The 26,210-nt window shown below is 39.6% G+C and overlaps 2 long non-coding RNA genes across 2 annotated transcripts in view; both read right to left on the bottom strand.

The window, feature by feature from the left end:
- The window catches only part of LOC149104480 (uncharacterized), a 193,773-nt gene that overhangs the window by 75,608 nt on the left and 91,955 nt on the right, over window positions 1–26,210 (bottom strand). The gene's annotated exons all lie outside the window — the stretch shown is intronic.
- Window positions 4,208–6,121, bottom strand: LOC149104489 (uncharacterized). The gene is made up of 2 exons (XR_016201294.1): window positions 6,019–6,121; window positions 4,208–4,743 (listed from the first exon to the last, which is right to left on the bottom strand). It is a non-coding gene; the product is annotated as an uncharacterized LOC149104489 (long non-coding RNA).

Raw genomic sequence — 26,210 nt, forward strand, 5'->3', positions numbered from 1 at the left:
TTGGATTGTTGACAATGATATTCACATAATGTGCAGAGTGCAGTTGCTGAAGACGGACTCCAGGAAATCTCCAGTCTTGTCGTGAGCCACCACCACACTGTTATTTTGATGAAAATCGGCGGAAGAAAACTCGGTGGAAGAAGAGTCGGTTGTGCTGTCAGTTGAGAAGGCTGTTTGACAGGACCTCACGCACTTGCAAAGCTAGGGTGTGGATGAGCGCGTATTGAATTAGGGTGTCTCAAAATCAAAAACGCCTATTTCCATAGGAAATACTGTGTTGAAACAAGACCCTTCGACCGCTAGCTAGTGACAGTGACTTCGTGACAGTGATTTCGAGAACTTTTGAATTTTGCTGAGGTGATGTGAAACCGAACTATGTAGATTGTGATTTATAAAGTGTGGTTGCATTTATTATTTTATTCTTTTTTGGCTCTGAAAAAGTATGATTTAACTTATCAAAAGGAACGCAGAAACCTGTGTGTATTAACTAAAGATAATTATGAACGTTTAATCATGTATTTATTATGATTTATTGATATCATTATATGACTGTGACATAACTCGCGATCCGTTGTGATTGGCTGATGGCAGGCCAATTTATCGCTATTTTGGATATGCACTGCAATACAAATTTATTAATGCGCGCGCGTTCGTACCCCACTCAGCCATACTTTCAACGAGTATTAGACTACGAGTAGTTCTTCTTTCGCTTAGTCCGCCTAGTCCGCTCAGTCCGTCGAGCGAGACCGTAAATAAACAGCGAGAAAAAAACGGCCGCGTGAACTCGCGCGGCTATTTTCTTCTCGCGGTTTTCTTTCGCGTCACGCACGACGGACTGAGCGAAAGAGGTACTACTCGTAGTCTAACACCATATGCAAGCGTCAAATATAACAAATCCTGTTACGGCCTATCTTTCAGCTAAAACATTCATTCATTCGTATTTCACAACTCGTCAGTTTGTTTATTTGTCTACACATTGCCATTATATATTACAGTGGAACCTCGATTTAACGAACCTCTATTTAACGAGGTCCTCGACATAACGAACGATATTCTATGTCCCGGCCAAAGTTACAGTAAAATGTATGGAATAGAGCCTCGATATAACGAATTCTTCGATATAACGAACATAATCCGGAAGCCCAAACGCAAAATCTACCTCGATATCACGAATTACAATGTCAACATGCGACAGAAGATAAACGCTGAACAGATCAACAGTCAACAAATCCTTGTAATCCTTATGGTAAAGAGACAGCAACCATTCAGTCAACGGCTTATTATATGTCATAGACATTGGTACTATAGTATTTCGACATCCATTAACTTCTCCTCTATCTTCTTTGAAAACCGGAAATGTTGGGTAGTGCAACATAACAACACTAAAGCCCGTTTCCTTGTTTACATGGACAGTTTTCTGTACAACCTCTATGTTGTAACATTTTTAAATCGCTACTCTGAAAGTGTCGTTTTTTGTAAACAAAAGCTGCACGTCTGCTCAAAAGTGAAAATAGTTGATACTGAAAGTCACCATGCTTAATGAATTGCACCTCAAAACGCGGCACTTCTGGCTGACGAAAATTGCATTGAATTGCGTGACAGAAGTCACCTGTGTTACAAATCAGTCATTAACTATGACCTCGATATAACGAACATTTTGGTCGTTTCCCCTCATTTCGTTATATCGAGGTTTTCGATATAAATAACGAACCCTCGACTTAACGAACAAATTTGACCGGTCCCCAGCGACTTCGTTAAATCGAGGTTCCACTGTATATATTCAACTGTTACAAAACATGTGAAACCAGATTATACTGTATTACCAGGAATTGATCTGTTCGGAAAACAGAGACAAACAACTCGATGTTTGAGCGCGAGGGACACGAATGGATAGACGGAGAAGATTGGTCGCTCGAGAAACCTCAGAAGACAAATCGATCTCCTAAAATATGCTACTCTGAATGGGGTAACCACCTAACCGAACCGAGGTGGTTTGTTCGTCTCTATGACCCCTAGAGCTATGTCAGCTGGGGTCCTACACTCCTGTTAGGATCACCCATGTCCAACAACGCGAAGGTTAAACATTAGATGAAGAGTGATTCCTCGGTCTTCCGACTTTGGCGCAGGGTTGACGAACTTGCCTCGTGGAACGATGCAGGACAAACTGGCCGCTATCCGCTCCATCCCCCATTATGTGTAAGACACACCTCAATTGGCCATTTCCGTATTCTCGGTGTTGGACTGGAATTACAATCGTGGACAAAATTCCTTGGAACACTTATGTAATGTGACGAATTTTCCGTGTTTTATAATTGAAATTTAAAACAAAAAAACAAAAAAACAAAAAAAAAAAAACGCTGCTATATCCTTTAAAAGCGCGTTGCTGTCCCCCCTCCCCACCCAACACAATGTTGAAAATCAGGTGAAATTGCAGGTACTAGTTTTTAACATTGTATGGGAGGTGGCGGGCGAGGTTAGGCAGGTGAAGTTGTATTCGCCTCTGGCGTGTGAGCAAAAGCGCCAAAAGGGCAAATTTGTCCCAAGACTTTTGTCCATGATTGTAGCTTGTGACTGCGGCTAACGCGGGGAGTATTTTCAAATGCAAATGACTTTAATCTCCTTTGAATGATATTCCCCCACGCGAGCCTCCATTGCAAGCTACAACCATGGTCACAAGCGTTAGAAATCGTCATTCTTTTCGCATTTTGCCCCTCCCTACCCCTGTGTAATGTTGACATAACACTTTAGTCCAAGACAAGTTTGCATTATACCATTTTCCAACATTGAAAGGGGGAATGGGGGTGCCGACACTCATTCTGTAGATATTACGGCTATGATTATTTTCCAAAACAATTTTTTAATGGTTGCAGTTCCAGTCCAATACCGAGAATACGACGATGTTCTATTAGTACACCTCTTCCTATTTCACGTGATTTACAGCAATGGAAATTTAGTTCTCTTATGTATTTCATACGCCAAACGAAAAATCGGAGAGCATTAAAGACGCTAGAGTTTCTCTTGACTGCGCATCGAGCAACTCTATGATGCACGCTAAAACATGAATCAATTCTTAATTACGTATTCCATTGATTTACTTTTTTCGTACTTGTTCAAATGTCTTTCTGTGTTTATCATATATTTATTTACACATTTCTGTATTTCCTTTAGTCGATGTATGTCACTGGCAAAATTACCAAAATCTGACAGATGGAAAAAGAAAATACGACTACGTGACAGTAAACGAAAAATGTGACAGTACACTCTATGGCTGGTACCGCTTCCAAGGAGCTGCAGGCACAAAAATGGTGACCACATGTCCACCGATGTTCCGTTGTGATGCCTCCTTTCCTATCTGGTTGAGTGGTGGTCATCCTACAGTGGCTGAGGGTAAAGTCACAAGAAACGTCTGTATTAATAAGCGTGCCTGTTGTGCCATATTCTTCCCCATTCAAGTAAAGAACTGCGGCTCCTACTACATCTACAAGTTGGTTCACCAACGGCATTGTAACGCCCGTTACTGCAGCACTGACTAATCCAGTTTCAAATGACGTTACTGTAAAACCTAGACATTGAGTGACAGCTGTTACGTTTACTTTCTTTTCGATTACTAACAGGCCCGGGTACAAGAAAAACAAGGAAATGGAACTAGCGAAGGAATTTGCTTAGCATTAGACCTTTTTCGACTAGGCGGTTTGTTGCCCCATTTCAGACCATGTGATGACAGTCTTGAGAATTCTTCCTTTCAAATTTTTAAATTGCCCCGTGTATGTGAATAAATAATTTTTTTACATGGATGAAAGAACAATTCTCTAGAGAATATTACGTGGTCTGTTATGGGAAAACAAACCGCCCAAGCAGAAAAGGTTTATTAAAGGCAATGTTATATTGTGGGATGATGCCTCAATGCTGGACCTTTGAAGACTCAGTTCGACCGTCGCTCACGGCGTACAAGTATTTCTACACAGATTGTTTCATGTTGTGGAAATCATGGGAGATGAGGGGCACAGGGTTAACAATTTTCGGTCAAAATATCTTCTTTACAGCTGGATTTTTTGTTTGTTCTCCATCATTCTTCCGTTTTAGAAGGGGAGAGTGCAAGCTGCGCAGGAATTTTTTTTAATGGATTTTCCTTTTTATTTCCAATTGTATCCTTGCTGTAAAACTGTAGTACTATAGTACATGTGACTCTACACTCACTCGAGTGATGTCGCGCGGAATGAAGTATATCATGTACAACACTTTACTAATAATACTAATTTAGAGGCATTCCAAAGATCGTTCAATGTCAAAATTGATAATATTCAGCCTGAGTCGACCATACCAGACTCAAGTTGTTAATCAACCATGTAACCAACGAACGACCAATAAGAACATGCTTCGAGCAATAAGGCTTGTTGTTGCATCAAACCGGACGAAATTCCAGCTCCATTACAATGTCTCTTGACAGTTTTTCACCTCTTTGCTTATCATTTGTAGCTGTTCTTTAATATTAAAACTGCGGTAAAAAAAAAGTATGCACCCATTTCTAGATTTTTCCTGAACAATGGCCACTAACTAACCCAACCAAATCCTTTTCCTCAAACCAAGGGTCCAGTTAGAACATTTGAAGTATAAAGAAAATCGTTCAGACTGCTCTGGCATTTTCTATTTCACTATTAATTCCCTCGATGCTAACTGGACGGCATTAGAGCGTGAATTACGTTTTCGTACACCATAAAGGTAAGGGCACAAGCTGGAGTCACCCTGAAAAACAAAAACAAAAAATTATTAATAATAAGGACAGACAGTTGCTAGTTCAGTGCTTCTTTGATTGTTTATTGACTTCAGAATTTAGTTTCGAGTTGGCTTGTTTGTTGGTAATATATTTTTTTCGTGTTTCCTAGTTTTCGTGTTTGTTTGTTTGTTTGTTTATTGTTACTTTGCTTGTTTGTTCCTTTGCTTGTTTTGATGTCTGTTTCCTAGTTTGCATGCTTGTTATCTTGTTTTAATGTTTGCTTCTTTTCTTTGTTTGTTTGTTTGTTTTGTTTTTATTTCCTTTTCCATCTTGCTGCTTTGTTGTCTGTGTTTGCTTGTGACATTTAATTATTTTTGCTTTTTCTTTCACTGGTGTCTTTGTTTCAAACGTTGTTAACCACGTCAAGTGAAAGAGTCGTTGAATTATTGCGCCTTTAAAAAACACGCGAACTCTGAAGCTCAGTCAAAACTCAACTAAGTTTTTAATTTCTTTTTTTTTTTTTCCGCTGCTCTCAATAATAATGACAAGGAGATAAGGAGATAAGATAAAGAGACCGCTTAATAGCGACAACGGACATTTTTCTGTATCTCAAGTGACAAGTTCATATACAAAGTTGACCGCGTTTTACAAACACTGGTTATCTGAGTACTGCAGATATTATATATTATGCACCAATTCTAATCTGTTAGAAAATGAAAGCTTTTAATTTCACTAAACTTACTATAATAAATGAGTATTGACGCTCTTGCACTTGACTTTAAATTGAGTGCGAGACATTTGTATTTTTGTTCTTCAGTTACATAGACTAAATAGATATTTTGGAAGTAGATTTTAATTCAGTAAATTTTTATGTATATAATTTTACATAAGATAGGCTTATACTCAATACTTTTTGCCATTTTTTCTGTTACAATAAATTGTAATTTAGAGCGTCCTCAACTAGCTCTGTTAAGCTAAATACATCGGCACTGAGAAATAAAGTTATGATTTATTTACACATCGACAAAACATGTGTTCGCTAAGTCTGTTATGAGAACCCGCTCAATACGGACACCCGAGTAAAGTAGATACATTATCTATTCCACTGTGTTCTACAAAAGCCTACCATGCATGCTGTACTGTGATACCGTCACGCCAGCAAGAATGACCCAAACTGCAATCCTGGTCCCTATTACTGGGATTTGACAACAACGCGGGGAGACGCAAACAAGAATGCATGTTCTCAGACTTTGTGGTAATTGTGGTAATTTGGGATTATTGTATATGTCAAAAATTCATCTTACCTCAGAACATTAGGAACCAGTCCCTTGTAAAATCCTTTCACCCCTTCGTATCTATAATTTTGAAATGGAACACGAAGGAAGATGTCACGTTAAGACGACAATAATATAACTACAGTGACACGCCTCGCATTACCCAGACAAGCTTAAGACACCTGCTGGGTTTGAATAAGCGTCCCTCTGCTGATTCTGACGAGTAATTCTAATAATTCTCTACTTCTAAAAGTGTCTGCCCCCGGGGGGGGGGGGGGGGGGTAATCCCAGAAAAATTGGGTGGGGGTGTGTGGCCCACTTCCTAAAACCCGTACCCTATTTATGACTCAAATTCTGCAATATTCACTACCCTATTTATGACCTGACCAAAAATTCGAAACCCTATTTATGACCTGGCCCTTAACTTAAAACGCTGTTTCAGACCTGTTTCAGTTCCCTAGTTCAGACCAATGTAAAATTACTGTAAACATAATTTGTGAAGGGCTTTTGCTAATTTTCTTTTCGATAATGATGAAAAAGTGCAGGCTTCTTCTTAAAAACATACCCATATCAAGGCTAAAGCGGAAAAACCATACCCTGTTTATGACCAAAATGGCCGAAATCAGCTTAAATCGATACTTACTTATGACCAAAACGGCTCACAAACCATACCCTTTGGGGCTGCACATACCTATATAGCTCATGTAAGGGAGTACCCCCCGGAGAGTGTCGGTTGTATAAATGCATTTTAATGGAGCGTGCTTTCCGCTACATCCAAAATTTCGGTTCAAATTTCCAGACCGGCAATTCCCGAGTGGAACAGCAGTTTTCATAATTTCCAGAGTTTGGTATGCCCAAATTTTGTCGAGTTTCTCCCCGCGGATTTCCGTTCCATTTTATTTTGCACGCATAATTTTTTTTCGAATTTCTTAGTTGAATGCTGGTTCGCTTTCGAAAATTTAACAGTTCTCGGAATTTCCAGACACTTTGGTAGGACATTTGCGTACCATTTGCCTGGATTTGGAAATTCAGGAACTTTTAACTCAAGCCGCATCTGATAGCGCCGAAAATTTCATTAACTACATGTACGTACTACTGATCTATTAACACAGACGACGTGATCGATGGAAAAGCGAAGTTAAGATGGACCTCTCTTGCCCGCTTAGGCCCCGAAGTAAGGATGGACCCTTTGTGGCTCCAATAACGGGGGAGAGGGGAGAGGGGGGAGGGGGAAGAACTTTCAGCCTTCTGGGCCTTATATCTTTTCAGGCGTGAGGGGCAAGAGAGGAGTCTCCTTCCCTTGTTGTTCTACTGAAGATGTCCATAGCCACACTGTTCAACAATTAATTTGTTAGAGGAGAGTGCAACTTAAAGACAGTCAACAGACATCCACTGTTAGCTTAAGTCGAACACAATAACCATTTACTATTTAATTTCATTGTTTCTCGCTGCGTAAGAGATCTCGACTCGACTCTCACCTGAACGTTTTTCGTATGTTCACTGCTCCTTTGTACTAGGCCATTGTGTAATGATTCTTAAAATTAGAAAATTGACAATTGCAATAGTTCAGTTCAGGTATCGTGACTTAATATAGAGCCCTCCTCTCAGCAAACACCGCTCTCTTTTGAATCTGTTCTCTAAAATAAGGTCTGTTCTTCCAAAGACGCGTGGCTCGAACTTTATTCGACCCCCAAAAGATACCATTTAACACGGAAAATCGGAAATAACAATATTTTTCTTGTTACTTTCTGTTTTTATTTCTTCTCGAGAGTGTACCCTAAAAGATACTCTGACGGCAAAAAATAGTGTGAATAGTTTCGTTCAACAGTTGAACACCACACATTCTGGAATACTGTGCCTCCCTTGGTAACCTCCTCTAGACTGGTTACCAGTCCTACAAAGCCATACAATATATTCCATGACCCACTGCTCTTGAAACGCCCTCTGGTCTAAAAAGCTTTACATGGGAAGTGATGCGCCATTTTGAATGACATCAAACAATGCCTGATCAGTCCTTACCTGAAGCCTTGACCTGACCACTTGATAGGGATACGTTGCAGTGGCGGCAAAGATTTTTGACAATGACGCAATTATGAGATATTCTGTGGAGTTCTAGGAAAAAAGTAATAATTGAGCCACGTTCTAGATGCATTATTTCAGCCTCTAAATGAACAGAATTACATTTAAATACTATTCCCTAAAACATATCATATTCACAGCTTCTAGTATCACTGACCTACATGTATATGCTAAGTTCTGAGTAGAGAGTTAAGGGTTATTTTTGAAATCCACTACAGGCCATTTATTAACACTTATACTAGCCTTAAAGGCTTGGTGTCTTCCATTTTTTTTTTCAAGATAATTCAGTTTGTTCTCCTTTCAAGTAGTTAGCTTGTAATCCACACTTGTAAGCACTGCAGACTTATTTTAATAATGTGTTTGAATGTCTGCTTGCATGTTTTGTTCGAGTACCTTTGCTTCAATCTTAGTCTTAAGGTTTCAAATGCATATTCAAACAATGACATTTATTTACAGTTTCTTATTGATTGGTGTTCCAAAGTACTGGCTGTAGCCCTGCTTAAGTTCCTCATATGCCATAAACTGCAGTACTCCATGTGAAACACCAACAAGTCCCGGTGCATACCCCTGCAGATCAAACAAACTTTACGTGAAGAGGCTTGCAGATTCTCAAAAAGTATTAACAGGTCTATTTTGAATGTATATGCCGTGGTTCAATTCACAGTTAACAGAGGGGAATGGTTATGAAGCCCGGAAAACATCAAAGGAGCAAACAAAAATGCCAAGATTTACATTGGAAGGTCCACGACCGCGCGCGCACAATCTTTTGTTTTGCGCTCATACACTATGCATGAATTACGCAGCAAAATCGTTTCTATTGGTCAGTTCCTCGGTCAGTAGTAAAAAATTATTGTGTTTTGTGCAAGGTCAAGGCCAAAAAAGCGAACAAAAACAAACAACAAAGAACTTTAAAATTTGGATCTCATAACCATACCCCTCTATTAACTTCGTTCAATTCTAGTCTTCGTAAAATTTGATATTTTACTTTCTTTGACCTGCATTACGGTAGTCATAATATTATCGTGAATACACCAGAACAATGTAAAATACAAAATTAAACCAAAGTTAAAATTGAACCACATCAAATACCGTCACACTCCTCCTCAGAGACACTTAAACAATACGGTCATCAGATAAATCAGAATTCATAGAATCTCCCCCTTTATGATACAGACACTACCATAACATGGGCACTCAGTTTGGCCCTTTGTCACCTGTACTAGAGAGGCTCAACTTGGCTCGATTATCAGTTTTTATACCTGCGCACGCTCTGATTGGTCGAAAACCGATCTTTTATCAGAGTACAAAACATAGATAAGCGTGTTTTAATGTTTTTCGCCACATTACTTCTATATCATAAAGCAAATGATCAAGCCTAAGCCATGTAAAAGTACACTGTGATAAAACACACCGGGCATTTGAGAACACTTGAGAAATGTAGAAAGCAGTCGCCTGCCTTGAGTTCTCCAATGCCCGTCGTGTTTTATCACTGTGTAATTTTACACGGCTTAGGCCTCTTTAATTGTTAAATAATGTGACGACAATGATCATCAGCATTAATAATATAAAAGGTCATACTGCAGTATCTTACAGCAATATGGTAATGCTCAGTGCCACACCTTCAAAGTAACATACACCTACTGGAGCCCCAAGCGCAAGTGTTCATAAATCATTATGGTCGCCGTAACTGAAACTTGAGGAAAAGATCATATTCACAAAAAACTTTACAACAGCAATATGAGATTTTTTGACAGGCAATACTCTCACCTTGTACAATCCTCAGAGTCCCTCATGTCTCCATAACTTTAAAAGTGCGTCTGTGAGACAGAATTGTTTCAAAAGGATAAGAATGATACTGCATAATGTTGACACTAGAAGCTTGTGCTTAACCCCCAACTCACCACCCCGCTTAGCCAGGCTTAAAGTAAGAGTTAAGAGTATTAGAAGTTGTGCAAGCCTGAGAAGATATGATGACTACTGACAGAAGGGAGAGTTGCTTGATACTGCAGCCAACCATAAACCATATAAATGACTATGGCATATTAAAAAAGCACACACTGTAAGGTTATGAATGTTTAAAACCATTAATGATACTTCCCTTACTCTTAAGACACAGAGCTTAAGCAGGTGACATATTGATCACCTGAGCAAAGAGAATTTTACAATTAAACAAAACATCATTAGTTTCTCTTCCACACACTCTTTGCAATGTTTTACAATGAGGGTATCATTAATTTTCTGCCATTGAATCTGAGTGCAAAAATAAGCACTTTATGACTGGCACCAAGGGAAACAGTGAGTTTTGTTTCCCCGAGACCCTCAATGTCATTGAGGTTGAGGGGAAACGATTTTCTTCCCGCGTTTTTCTACCGCGTCACGCACGGCGAAAAAAGCGAAAGAGGGGCTACTCGTAGTCTAACACAATATCCAAGCGTCAAATATAACAACTCCTGTTACGTTCGCAACCAGCAAAACTCGCCTGACAGTATTTACAAATACAGTTTTATTTTTTTTTAGACATGAGTTTTATATGGGTGAAAAACGTGAGAAAACTATTAGTTTACAATATGCAACTTAAACAACTGAACCTACGACAAAGCATGCAACTCAAGTATCACTGCTTAGGGATTAGCGAAATTAAAACAATGAAATTTTATTAAGTGTCTCACAGCATGGTTTCAAACCAGGAAGACTTAACAACTCCTATTGAAGATATCTCGCCGAAGCAACGTTACGGTTTTTTATAGAAAACGCGACGAAGGGTTCTACAAAGAGTCTCTTACCGCAATTTGGCAATTCGCTTCAGTGTGAATTTTTCAGGCAGAAACGCCAAGCAAAATTTGTGAGGAGTGAAATGAACTAATGTTTTTGATTGATTGATCAATGAATCAACCACATTTTACCGTTTTTACCCTTTCTTTAAGTCTCTAAACACACCAGACAGGTTTGATTTTTCTAGTTGATCCATGTGATTTTCTCCCCCTCTCGCAATGTCTGTACGGACGGACGCTCGCTTGCTCTTACGCGGACGTTATAACCAAATTTTCTCGGCTTGATGGTGTACGAAAAATCTCTACCCATGGTGCTCCTCTGACGCGCTTCCAGAGCTGAAGCTCCGCTATGAACCAATTCTTTCGTAACATCAAAATTAAATAAGAAACAAACTGTAAACGTGATGATGAAACGAAATCAGTTCACAGTTTATGCCTAGAACAATTCAACTCACTCTCTTTTCTCGTTTCCTGTTTTTTTTTTCTTTGTTTGGTGTTTGTTTTTTCCTTTAGTTGATTCATGCCATCAACACGAAGCCCTAAACAGCTCTGATAGAAATATTAACTATACAGAATCTTCGAATCTATTTTGTGACGGTTATCAATTGCTGTCCAGCCCTGACGCCCCGTATCGTTTTCAAGGAGCTGCAGGAACAAGATTACCGAATGAGTGTCCACAAACCTTTAGATTTCACATTCAATATCCTGAGCATAAAAGTCTGTTTTAGGTCGCCATATGTTGTAACTGATTGTTGCCCCAGACACCAAATCATTCACATAAAGAATTGTAGTTTCTACCTTGTCTACAAGTTGTTTCCTACCCCTGGATGTCCTCTCCGCTACTGTGGGACCGACTAAACCAAGCACACACACTAAGTAGGTATCCAGAGAGTACTGTGAGAGTTTGTATGGAACTTTGTATGAGTTTTAGGCTTATAAAATTGGATCAAGAACTATATCCTTTTTTCCTTTGAAAAGGTACAATTGACTGCCAATCCTTTGTTTGTTAGGTTGCGTTGTCTTCGAGGTGCCAACTTACAGCAAAACATGCTCGGCTTGATTTTCTGGTCACCAGCCTGTGATATGATGAACTCAGAATGCTTCGCAACAGCTTTGACGAAATAACGCGGGGAACAATATTGTATTATTCAAAGCAAAACATGTTGAGACAGGCGTATTTTGTAGCTGGTGGTTTTTTCCCTCTCACTTGTATCCTGGCTTCGAACGCTCATCTGCATGTAGCGAATCCTGCATGTAGAAATAAGGAGTCTAATTAGTAACCGGATGCATCATTAGAAAAAGAATTCATTCTTTAAGAGTAGTCTTTCTTTAGACATACAACATTTGCAGATATCACTGCTTCAAGGCTGCCATACCGTCTCCATATCGATGAGATCTCTTGCAAGGAATTACAAAAACACTGTAAATGTGAAAAATTAGTCGTCGTGGTTCACGTTCTCCAGACAACGCAGAATTTGGCCGTTGACGTTGTTGTTTTGCAGAGGACGGCAAAGAAATGCACCAAGAATCATAACGCACGTGCACAGCCATTGTTCTCCTCATTAAACCTTTTGTTTAGCGACTTTGCCGTTGCCGTCGTGGTTTTCTCAATTAAGCTCCCTACTTGTAGTATAGAAGGAGTGACAGTCGTTGCCTTGACGATGATTTTCTCCAGCAGTGAGAGGGTATTCTGCGATTACTCAAGAACATAGTCGGTATTTGGGCCGGATAGGTGAAGACTATTCGAAAAACGACGAGGACTAATCGGGGAATCAATGATATAACTTTAAAATTTCTCTGGTATACACCGTAAACGTAATGTGGTTTTTCTGTAATGGTGATGCAGCGGTTTCGATTTCGATTCCGAGAATCGTGCGGTGTGGTGGCCGTTATCGGAGTGGAGGACTGAAAAGAGAAAATCTCCCTGACATGTCGCGCTATGAATAACCGAAACTTACTAAGGTCTCCAATTATTATGATACTTAGATAACATGGAATGTAATGAAAACAATAAAGCTTTGTGATCTTGTGATATCAAAAGAAACGGAAGCAGAACACTGGCAAGTCACCCAATCTTTTATCAAAGTGAGTCTGACACAAATGACCATGAAGTGATTGCTCCGAAGATTCGTCCACAGTTTTGAGAATCGCTTGCCATTTCTGAAAGATGGTAAAATAATCTCAGGAGGTCCCATTGCTAAGTTGTTCTGTCGAAATTGTACAAAACTTTCAGGCTATGACTCCGACTATAAATTGTAGATGTCGAGAATAGGCCGGGCCGAGGACATGGCGATTTTAATTTAGTACACTCATACTCAACCTCAGAAAATTCTGAATTAAATGGGAAACCAAAAACGAAATCGGTATCCCTTAGATTTTCCAAACAATCATAGATTGTTTGAGAGCTTTAATATGGCATTCCGTGGAAAACGTGTCAAAATTTCAGACCGGCGGGCAGGCTATAAACAACTCCATGCAAAAACCGTACCCGATTACCGGGTAAATGATCGAAAAATTGCTTTAACCAAGCAACTGACAGCTAATGAAAGAAAGAAGACGTTTTACTCGAGCGAAACGCTTCAATACTACAAATGCATCAGTGTTGCGTAGGACTAGAGAAATCCACCTTCAGATTGGGAAATCATTTCCCGAAGTTCGCTCTCGAGTACAAGAACGGCGGTACAGTTTTAAAATTAATAGGGTACTTTTTGTACCCTCTATAAACTCAGTGTAATTCAATGTTACCTTTAACAAGACCTCCCGGCCCGAGGAGCGTGTATTTCTTTCCTTTCGAATCAAATTGAAAGCGCGATACTATAACCACATGATATTTTCCGCGTTGGGGTATCTGTGTGGTATGCTAATTTGATTCGTTGCCACGTGGTATAAGTAGTCCGGGATATACCGATATATTGGGATGGCTGTGATGTCACGAAACTCACGTTTCAACCAATGATAATGCGTGTTTTGGTTGAAGTGTTGTGTTTCATAACAAACCAAGAGATTCAAGATGGCGGACAAAGAGAGTCGCGAATACTTTCCAATACCATGAATGCGGGCCCTCAGTAGGTATATATTTATCTCGCAAATTATAAATAAAAGGAAAGTTTGTGTTCGCGTTCCATGTCACAGACAATTCTACCCAGATAACGATGATCCTCGGACCGAAGGAAGCATTACGGAACGCAATGCGGGCTAAGTTTGACGAGCTGCTGTTATCATTCTTTGGAAAGAGACCGTACAATCAGTAGGCATCTTTACTCTGCATTTTTCTAAGCACAGAAATGATCGATATGAGAATTGAGGCCTTTCTCTTATCTAGTGATTATCGGGCCGAAATCGACAGCACGCACGTGTTCTTATATGTCGGCAACGATAAATTGTAAATGTCCAAAACGTTATACATTTTGGCTAAATCGAGGAAATGAAATCATTATTGAAGCAGAATTGTCAATAACGCATACGAGTGAGAAATTATTGTTCTTTTATACAAAATATAAACTAAGCTAGAAAAATGTAGCCAAAATTTTAGTGTTGTCAGATGCAGAGATAGTCGAAAATTCTGTTAATATATTTTTTGTAAATCTGAAGTTTCTCCATTTTGGTATTTATTTCAAATATTTCTTGTATCTATTTGTTGCTGTGCTAAAAGATATCATGTCTGATTTCCACATTTAAATTATGAAAGCTTACATATAGTTGTTGACTTTAACAAGTTACTTACCCCAAAATATCAAAATATAATTCCTGGACAGGTTAACAAGGGAGCATTGACAATCCATCCACATGTCCCAAGGGTTTATTATATATTCATTTAAAGTATACAAACCAAATTCAGTCTTGAAAGTGAAATCCATTTTATTTTATTTACTCTTTAGGTACTCTCAACCTTGAATTTGCTTCTTTGCAGAATTCAGGACCTGAAACAAATCACAAGCGCTTAGAAGATTATTGCATTGCCCACAGATGTCAATATTATTACAAATGTATTTTTCGTTTTAAAATATGAATTTATTTTGAATGTAGTTAACACATTAGTTCTCACTAAATAAGAGAGGGTCCTCAAGTGGTCTGATGACTCGTATGTTTTCTATATTTTATTACATATTCTTAACCAAACTGATATGTTTCCTGTTCACAATCAATTAATGTTTTGCATTAGTTTCACAATTAGTAACGTTCAACATTCGACACTACATTCTAAACTCTTGTACTTTTTCAGTCTTTGCTTTCATAATAATTACTATGCAAAGATATTACTTCCTGGTACATTCAAGCTTCATGGGGAGGTGAAAAGAATCATCATCTACTAGGAACAGCTGCAGTGTGTATAGTTTAAAAAAAAAATGCCAAAAAAAGAGTACGATGCCCCCCTACAAACCTTAACTTGCATGGCCCTTAAACGTCTGGTAAATGAGCACAAACAATCTCCTCTACTCTCTGTGCCATTCCTTGGGATATCGATAGAATCATTTACAGGGAATCACTGCACTACCCCTGGCCCGTCTGTTTCGCTGCCACTTCTGTGCTGTAGGTGGTTTTCAACAGGCTGTTGGCTCTCCAGTGATGGGGTACCAGTCGGTGAATCCACCAACACAGAGACCTCCATGCCAAATTTGTTTAATTTCTCCGCGTACTTAGCGACGTCTTTTTTCCTCTCTTTTCCCTTTTTTCCCCCACAAATTCGGCAAAGTGCCTCGAGCAGTCGAGTATGCTCTTCCATGTACTTAAGAGCCAGTTCGTGTAAATACCGAGAATGAGATGACAGTCGCGAAATTTTCGATTTCTTCATATTTTGCCCAAATAACCATTATAGCGATTTGTTTTCGAAAATACCATTCAAAGGTCCTGAAGCGCTTTAGTTTTTTCGAAATCGAGGAAAGTTTGAAAATCGCTATTTTAGCTGCCTGACGCCGCCGAAAATGGCAGAAAATTGTGCATTTTCTTTTCGCTCGTAGAGATCAACGCGATGATATCTATCAATATACTTTGGGTAGCTCATAGTGCATGTCTTGCCGTTTCTAAAGCATTAATTTGATTAGCAAAAGCTCCAAGTTTAATAATATTTTAGAACCTTCATTGAAGCTCGTGAGCGAAATGGCTAATTTAGCTAATTTCAATACCATCAAAAGCCCACTGGTACATTGAATTTGAAGTCGAAACTAAAATTTTCTGAAAGCCCATACTCTTTATTATGATGTGTAAAGGTCTCTTCCGCGGCCCGAAAAAACTAACCCGTCGAGAGACATAAACGTGTGGTACATTTTCGTAAATTCGTCGTTCGCGACACCAACATGGCACTTGGCCAGCTACCTTCATCAAAAACAAAAATAAGCGAATGGAAACTTTTTTCGTCAATAAGGATACTTGTAATCTGTTTTTTTTTTTTTTTTTTTCCCCTTTTAGATTGACCACTTTTGCAAACATTTGCAGTTAAATTAAACCAGACGCTGCTCTTGGTAGATTTGATTGTTATGCAAATTTATCTCGATCACCGGCACGTGCATATCGCCCGAAACTGATTTTCCTTCCGCCTACTGTATGTTTCTTCTTGAAGGTTACAACTGTAGCACACATTATTCGTTCACTATCGGTAGTTTTAACTTTTGTGGAACACCCATGGCCACAACCGAACTTGTCTTTAAGTGGAAGTAAACATTTTGAAACGTGAAGTTTGAGTAAACAATCGGTTACAGTTGCATCCATCATGTTTGGCGTAAATATTCGAACACAACCATTTCATGTAGACAGGTACACTTTACTTTAAAAACAACCGTCTCATCGCAGCATTTCTTGAAATCCTGGTCTGAGACGAGGTAATACCGATAACAAAGCGCGAGCAGTTGACGAAACTTCATGATCAACTGTCGAAACGTTGTACTTGTGGAATAAGCAAGATGATTCACCCGTGTGCTTGCAATTCTTATGAATACAATTGCCCCTGTCTGTTACCACCAGATTTGTAAATGAATCGTTCGTTTCTTTAGCTAATATGGTACATACCTCCGAATATAACACATACTGTGACATCATTTTTCTTGGAGTGTTCCAACAGTCGTCCGCGGCCACCTACAAAACGTAAGCAGCAAGACAGAAAAACCACAAAGGCTTCTTCGTCAATCGCACTACGCTGTCCAGATTTCTTTCTTACAAAGTTTCCAGACTTCGTTCTCTTTTAAAATTCCAAGACTTCACCGTTCTGTTGGCCAGTCCGAATAATTGTCATGGTGTTAGTTGAGTGAGTTCTTGACTTTATTTGCTGGTTCCAGTTCAGACCATCCGGCAAATGTGGATTGCGTGACAAACGGCCGCTTGCAAAGTGTCCAAACTGGGTGAAGATGTCGGCGAGTGAAACTGTTTGCTCGTGCAAGTAACGTGGTTCGCACTGTCAGCCTAAATAAACATTTTTGGACGAAATTGAAGGATGTAGGGGGAGTGGGTGTTGTTAAATTCTGCAAGAGGACAGAACTCGACGAACTGACAGAGCCGTGCGCGGGTCCTGCTATCACAGCATGTCTACCTAGATTAATGGTAAGTATTACCGCGTTCACAAAAGTTGTGCAAACACCTTTCCTCTTTACCTTTAAAATACACGTTTGTCGTTCGTACTTTTTGAATAGAAATGTACCAGTGATAGGGCTGGAATACATAAAGGACAAAGGAGACCTAGAGGGCATCAGATCTTAGATACGCGGTGTGAGTTTACATACATATTCACCCCTGTTGCTTTCTGCTAAACTATATAGACAATAATATGGGCGCTTTCCAAAAATCGGATACTCAGAAGAGCTAAAGTTTTCCTTTATTTTACCTTGAGAATTCACAATGTTTTTTTTTTTTTTCAGGGCCCCACTGAAAACCACATGTATGTGAAGTGGGCTCCCTGTTGAAAGATCTTTATTATTATTATTATTATTATTATTATTTAATTTTTTTGAAAAAGAGGAGTGTTTATTGTGACAAAAACTAGAGCTAAGCTTTACAAAATGCTATAATATTTACATAATTTGATGTTTGTTAAACCTGTAAAACATGTTTCCGTATCTAATCATGATATCATTGTTACTACAACTAATACTAATACTACTATCATCATCATAACATTAATTAACATATTCCATACAAATTGGTATATACAAGGTAAAAGTAAGTAAAAGAAATAAACTATTAAAACCTATTTCAACAGTGTTTACATAATGGCTCCCTCCTGAGTTTCAACGTCAATATCGGTATATTACAAGGTAAAAGTAAATAAAAGAAATAAACTATTAAAACCTATTTCAACAGTGTTTACATAATGGCTCCCTCCTGGGCTTCAACGTCAATATCAATGTTCTTAAAGTCGCAAAAGACTTTCCTTCTAGCTCTTGAACCTCTTAGGCAGATTAGTGCGGATCTTAGTAAAGCGAAGGATGTCCTTGCTCTCATCCAGGAGATTGTTTTATTATTATTATTATATTATTATTATTATTATTATATTATTATTATAATAATATTATTATTATAATAATATTATTATTATAATAATATTATTATTATAATAATATTATGCTATCTTAATAATATTAATAATATTATTATTATGTAAATCTTTAAGTTTTTAAAAAAATTATTATTATTATTATAATTATTGACCTATTGTAGCGAACTTCCCATCCATAATTAGGTGGTATAAAGTAGTTAGGCATTATGTATTGTAGCCTTATTTTGCGCATTTCAGAGGCAAAAATAAGAGCGAATGTATGGAATGTCTGCCGGGATAAATAAAAAATGTTTCTGTTGTAGAGAGGAGTTCACTTTGGAGAGGTGACCGTTAGTGGAGGTTCGACTGTATAGTTTATATAGGTTTAAAAAAGAACCGGTAACAAGAGTGAATATGTACGTAAATTCTCAACACGTACCCATTTAAGACTAGTGCCTCCTAGACCTTCTTTTTCCATCCCAGTCATGTCCCTGGCGCATTTCTATACCGAAAACCTGGAGCAATATACCTATATTTTAAAGTTCAATAGGAAGGGTGTGTTTTTTTTATGAACGGTAATAAAGTCGAAACTCTCTACAACGGCCACCTTGGGGACAAGGAAAGTCTCCGTTATGGAGCGGTATCAGTAGGGGTGAAATATGACACCGATATTTTCTTGGGTTTCAACATTTTTATCTTGAAAAAGGCTTAGTGTAACATGTAAATTCGTAACAAAATCAAAATATATCAATAGGACAGAAACCAAACAGAAATAGAGACCAAAGACCTACGGCATGGATCAAGTTTCGTGACCATGTCCAATAAAAAATGGGGTTTTTGTAGACAGCGTTCGTCAGTTGTTGATTGACTGGCCGTGTGAAGAGGGTTTTTTGGCATTTAGGACGTGTTTTAGTGGCTGTTGCTGTTGTGGGAGAGGTGGCCGTTGTAGAGATATTAAAATAAGAGTGACCGTCCGCCGGAATGAAAAAAAAGGCCGTTGCAGAGAGGTGGTCCTTTGTGGAGAGGTGGTTGTGCAGGTTCGATTGTTGTTTCCATTTTTTCACGCAGATATAGAGAAAACACCCTGCCTACACGAGGCGAGCAAGGAGCAGTTTGGATTCCCTGTCCACGCCCCCCGGGGCGGGGGAGCTCGTCGTACCTTTTAGGGGTTAAAAGTTTTAGTAGCCACAGGGTGTTCAGCCTCAACAAGTCCAAAGCGGGAACTTTTGCGATGCCTTTTAGTGTATTGAGCCGAAAAAAATATGACGCGGGGAGATAATGTGCTATGTAAGAATTGGCATCTTTTAGAGCAGAAAAAACAGGATCTTGGTACCTCTTAGGGGATCTTAGGGGATCAAAACTTTTGAGGAGCACCCCCGTAGTTCTTATATGGGTGTCCCCCTCCCCTCGAGGTCCACGTCGCCATCTTCATTCACTTTGCAAAACGTCAGATATCGACATATTTGGTACAGTGGCCGATTGTCACGCAATCCACATTTGCCTTATTGTCCCAACTGGGACCACCAAACAAAGTCAAGTACTTACTCAACTAACGCCGTGACAGTTATTCGGACTGGCCAACAGAACGGAGAAGTCTTGGAATTTTAAAAGAGAGCGAAGTCTGGAAACTTTGTAAGGAAGAAATCTGGACAGCGAGGTGCGATTGATGAAGAAGCCTTTGTAGTTTTCTGTGTTGCTGCTTACGCTTTGCAATTGGCGGACGCCTGTTGGAATACTCCAAGAAAAATGATGTGACAGTATGTTTTATTCAGAGGTATGTACCATATTAGGTGATACGAAACGAACGATTCATCTATAAATCTGCTGGTAAAAGACAGGGGCAATTGTATCCATAAGAATTGCAAGCACACGGCTAAGAAATACAAAGGTTGAATCATCTTGCTTATTCCACAAGTACAACGTTTCGACAGTTGATCATGAAGTTTCGTCAACCGCTCGCGCTTTGTTATCGGCATTACCTCGTCTCAGACCAGGATTTCAAGAAATGCTGCGATGAGACGGTTATTTTTAAAAGTAGAGTGTACCTGTTTACATGAAATGGTTGTGTTCGAATATTTACGCCAAACATGATGGATGCAGCTGTAATCGATTGTTTACTCATCATCACAACCCTGTTCAAGAACAAGGGGGACCGCAGTGACTGCAACAATTATCGGGACATCTCTCTCCTTTACGTTGCTGGCAAGCTCTTTGCCCGTGTGGCACTCCGTCGCCTTCAGCAGCTTACAAAAGGAGTGTACCCTGAGTCTCAGTGTGGTTTTCGATCCCATCGCTCAACGGTTGATATGATCTTCTCTGTGCGACAGCTACAAGAAAAGTGCAGGGAACAACAACAGCCTCTTTTCATTGCCTTCATCGATTTAACCAAGGCTTTTGATCTGGTTAGCAGAGATGGCCTCTTCAAGATCCTGCCTTTCATCGGCTGCTCACCAAAGCTTCTGAGCTTTCTGGAGTCTTTTCACAACAACATGCACGGTACTGTTCGATTCGATGGCAACATGTCTGAGGCATTCATCATTCGCAGCGGAGTCAAACAAGGCTGTGAGCTGGCTCCCACCCTCTTTGGAATCTTTTTATCAGTGCTCCTGAAACATGCCTTTAGAACAACAAATGCTGGCATTTTTCTCTGTTCCCGCACTGATGGCAAACTTTTCAATCTTGCCCGACTCAGATCGAAAACCAAAGTCAGCCAAATTCTCCTCAGAGACCTTTTGTTTGCCGACGATGCAGCTCTGGTTGCTCATTGTGACGACGATCTCCAGAACCCCCTCAATGGCTTTTCGAACGCCTGTGATGACTTCGGCCTAACCATAAGCCTCCAAAAATCCAAAATTATGACTCAGGATACGGACATTTCCTCTTCTCTCTTCATCAAGGATTATGCACTTGAAACGGTCAACTGCTTCATCTACCTTGGTTCTACTGTTACTAGCACCACCTCCCTTGACACCGAAATAGGAAAGAGGATTGGGCACGCTGCAACCAACATGTCCAAACTTTCACAACGTGTCTGGGAAAATCGGAAGCTCACTACTCCCACCAAAATGGCTGTTTACAGAGCCTACATCATCAGCACGGTCCTCTATGGTAGCGAGTCCTGGACAACGTATGCAGCACAAGAAAAACGCCTGAATGTGTTCCACCTGCGCTGCTTGCGGCGCATCCTCTCCATCGCCTGGCAGGACCGCATTACGAACAGTGCTGTCTTAGAGAGAGCAGGCATCCCCTCCGTATACACCCTTCTTCGCCAGAGACGTCTGCGGTGGATTGGCCATGTACATCGAATGGATGAGGGCCGCATTCCCAAGCAACTCTTGTACGGAGAACTAGTACAATGAAAAAGGCCGGTAGGACGACCGAAACTCAGTTTCAAGGACGTGGCGAAGAGGGATATGCAGGCCATTGGTCCTCCAATCGATTCGTGGGAGACCCTTGCCAGTGACAGGAGTGCGTGGAAAACAAATTGCACCGAAGCCCTACGAGAGGGAGAAAAGCTTCTGCACATCACAGTGGATATTAGGAGAGAACGTCAGAAGGCCAGGGCCCTTGCTCCACCCACTGATTCCACTAATGTCTGCGGTTCTTGTCGCCGCATCTGCCGATCAAGAATCGGACTCCAAAGCCATCTCAAAAAATGTTTAAGGAAATGTACAATTACTAACACACGCTAAAATTATGGACTAGATTATCCGATAATGCCAATACTACTACTAGACAAACTTCACGTTTCAAAATGTTTTTATTTTTTTACTTGAAGTCAAGTTTGGCTGTGGCCATGGGTGTTCCACAAAAGTTAAAACTGCCGATAGTGAACGCATAATGTGTGCTACAGTTGTAACCTTCAAAAAGAAACATACAGTAGGCGGAAGGAAAATCAGTTTCGGGCGATATGCACGTGCCGGTGATCGAGATTAATTTGCATAACATTACAATGTACCAAAAGGAGCGTCTATTTTTATTTAACTGCAAATTTTTGCAAAAGTTAATCAAGTGGTCAATCTTAAAGGGAAAAAAAAACATTATAAGTATCCTTATTAACGAAAAAGGTTTCTATTCGGTTATTTTTGTTCTTGATGATGGTAGCTGGCCAAGTTCCATGTTGGTTTCACGAGTGACGAATTTACAAAAATGTACCACACGTTTATGTCTCTCGACGAGTTAGTTTTTTCGGGCCGCGGAAGAGACTTTTACACATCATAATATAGAGTATGAGCTTTCAGAAAATTTTTAGTTTCGACTTCAAATTCAATGTACCAGTGGGCTTTTGATGGTATTGAAATTAGCTAAAATTAGCCATTTCGCTCACGAGCTTCGATGAAGGTAATTGTATCGGCCTAAAATATTATTAAACTTGGAGCTTTTGCTAATCAAATTAATGCTTTAGAAACAGCAAGACATGCACTGTGAGCTACCCAAAGTATATTGATAGATATCATCGCGTTGATCTCTACGAGCGAAAAGAAAATGCACAATCTTCGGCCATTTTCGGCGGCGTCAGGCAGCTAAAATAGCGATTTTCAAACTTTCCTCGATTTCGAAAAAACTAAAGCGCTTCAGGACCTTTGAATGGTATTTTCGAAAACAACTCACTATAGAGGTTATTTGGACAAAATATGAAGAAATCGAAAATTTCGCGACTGTCATCTCATTCTCGGTATTTATAGGAACTGGCTCTTAAGAGAGAAAAATTGAAAACAACTGTCATAAAAATGAAGGAACAATGCATTACTCAAACCTTATAACAACAGCGGTTCAAGCACACTTGTAAGGCCTCAAATTCAAAGAGAGTTTACAAAATATTGGCGTTGTTTACAACCGTGGAATTTGGCATGGTGAAACTTTACCAACACTAGAACCAGTAAAAAAATATACACAGCTCAATTAAAAATACGCAAATACTAGAAAATAACGCGTAGTCTTTACTAACCTTAATATTTGACCACAAAATCGCGTGTACATCGTCGCTTGACACCAAAAAAAAACTCAATGATTAGAAGACAGTTCACGTTCTCCCACTACCAAAATGGCCGCTTATTCTCCTTCTCAACGTTTGGTCGCAAAAAGTCCCGTTTAATGCTGGCTAGAGTCTAGGCGAGACTGGAAACAACATATTTTCTTTGTCCGCATGAAAGGTCCGCCATTTTCCCTGCTAACAATAGCTTTATGACGTCATGGTTGTCCTAATACATCGGGATATTCCGGACTTATAAGCGCATAAATTATGCTTAATAGACCTTTATTTAGTCCCCTGGTTGAAGCGTAACACAACACTGCCCCTTGTGTCACACATTTGTGCTATCTTAAAAATACGTATTTCTCAATTTCTCGATGCTTTCTCGATGCTCCTTCTGTGCGTATCTTCAAAGACTGCACAGACTATAAACACGACTCATGGACCTGTTAGCGGGTTCGTAACAGTTCTAGGGTCAAACAAGACTGTCATCGGCTGCTTGGGAATCCCCTTCGCCAAAGCGGAACTTAACGTGGACAACGACTTGCGAGTCTGCGAGCCCGAGCCTGGAGCCGCGAGTCTCTTTTTGCGAGCCTCGAAAGATTCCCACACACACACACAAAACAAAAACAAAAACAAAAAACGGCATAATGCCCTTATGTTTTATTCCTTTCTCCGAATTCCCTACATAATATAAGTGAAGAGAAGTAGGGCAATGAACCGGTTTGTCAAAAATGGAACGGCAAATTCGGTCGGACCGGTCTGACCGCAATATTTAGGTCGGAGGGAACCGAAACGGACCTTCCCATTTGACTTCCGACCGAAATGTTAGGAATCTTTGGCATAATGGAAAACACCCGCAGTCTTCATGTGTCGGTGCACTTTAGCATAGCAAGTGAGCTAGGTGATAGAGAGTTCCTTTTTTAAAAAATTATTTCTATCAATTTCGCAGATAGTTTAGGACGAACATTTTTCCCATCTTGCTTCTGAATTACCAGATTTTGGTAGTTCAAGGTCCGGCTCGTTCCCTCAAGCATGTAATACTTTTAATCTCATCATGTTTACATAAAGGTTGATGCTTACCTACTTACTTATCAGATGGGAATTATTGATAAGGGGACTTATTAATGATCGGATGAGATTAAACTGGAAGCAGGGAACTAGTCGTAATTTCAACTTCCAGTGGGGAAAGGTCGCTTTCGAACCTCAAATCTCAACCTTTCGACACTAGAGGAACGAAAATTAAAATTTCACAGTGAGATGAAATTGTACGGGGAAGAGGCTTGAAGTAATGATCTTGAAGTTCTAATCCGTGCAGAGCACGAGAGGCGATCAACAGCATCTTCTGGTCAATCATGTACTAAACTGGAATAAGTTGAGTTCGAAGACGATGCAATACACAGACGCCTACCAGTAGTGAACCTGCAAACTTTTTTCTTGCGTCTTGCAATCAAAGTTCACCTATACTCATATTCAATAGAATTGATTGAATACCTTAGAATATTTTTCTTTCTTCCCGTGCATTGAAGAAATCCAAATAATCCAATGTTGGTAGGTACAATTTAGCCCCAGTACACATATGACACTGAAGAGTATCTGAAGAGTATCTGATGCCTAATTTGACAGTGAGGTCCAAGATGCGTCCAGAGCAGATGGCCTTCTGGAATGCGCTTGTACCAAGTATTGAAGAAACAATAAAACCAACAAAGCTAGCCACATACCGATGACAACTGAAAGAAACAAATGACAAAGAAGGTATGCTTGCGTGAAGTTTAACCGTACTCACCATCACCAGTAGTCTTTGGTTATCTAACCCTACTCTGACCGGGCTTTTTTGATCGTCTGCGACCGGGGAGGATATGAGGGGTAGAATCCACCTCCCTTGGTAAAGTCACTTATATCAAGGAAGTAATACTGAAACTTTAGAGCGTATGTACCTATACTACATCCAATATTGTACCCTTTTAAGGCAAGGAACGCGGGAAAGTGACGTCAAATCACATGTTAATACTCTGTTATTGATATTATTATAGATACGAACTCATAGGCTGTTTTTGACTGTTTTGTAACTGTAGTGTAAGTTTAATTGTAATTGTTTGAGCAACAAAATAATAAATGAATCAATAAATCAACAAATCAATAAATCAATAAAATACTGCAGTTTTGTTGTATCGGTTAGTTTCCAAAGCAATGCTTTAGTATGAAAAACTGTAGTATAAGCCCGTTGAAATATTTATTGAATGCCATGAATAGTTTGAAGAATTCTTGGATTGGTAGCACTGATGTAATAGATCTAAGGGTAAGACCATGAATTCGAAAGCGAGAGGGGAGAAGGTGACAGGTGTCTGGGAGGGGGAGTGGAAAGGTTAGTAGAAAACCGGAGACATAGGCATTGTTATCATCCGATTTGATGATTGAGACAGCACAAAGGGGACTTAAAAATGGAAAAGAGAAAAACAAGTTAGAATGAAATACTTCGTGCATGTGTCATGACTTCATTTATTGCAATACAAGTAATACGTCCAAAAGGAGTGCCAGTGCTATATCTACAGAACAGACATAGCTCTAAAAAAGTAACAGTTACGAAAAAAATAACTCACGCATTCCCCTGATTGAGATGCTGAAGGCACAAGCGTGAATAAGCTCGGAGACCTTTATTGGTACAATCAGACACTTTAAAGAGATATTAAATTGATTGTGGTAGAACCAAAACCAAACGAATTACTTTCTAATTAGAGTTGTCAGCCATTCTCAACCCGTAACAAAATAAAAACCAAAACCAAAACCAAAGTAATAACCTTTCACTGCTTAATCGAAAATCACTCGATTGTCACTATTAAGGTCATTCCCCAGTATCGCATTGCGCGTCGTTACTGCGCATAGTTTATGGCGTTATTAGCGCGCGTTCGTGCACGAGCACATTGAAAAAATAGCGGAT

The sequence above is a fragment of the Orbicella faveolata genome, unplaced genomic scaffold, assembly GCF_042242905.1.
Source record: "Orbicella faveolata isolate gen_17 unplaced genomic scaffold, um_ofav_v1 contig_34, whole genome shotgun sequence".
Taxonomy (NCBI): Eukaryota; Metazoa; Cnidaria; class Anthozoa; order Scleractinia; family Merulinidae; genus Orbicella; species Orbicella faveolata.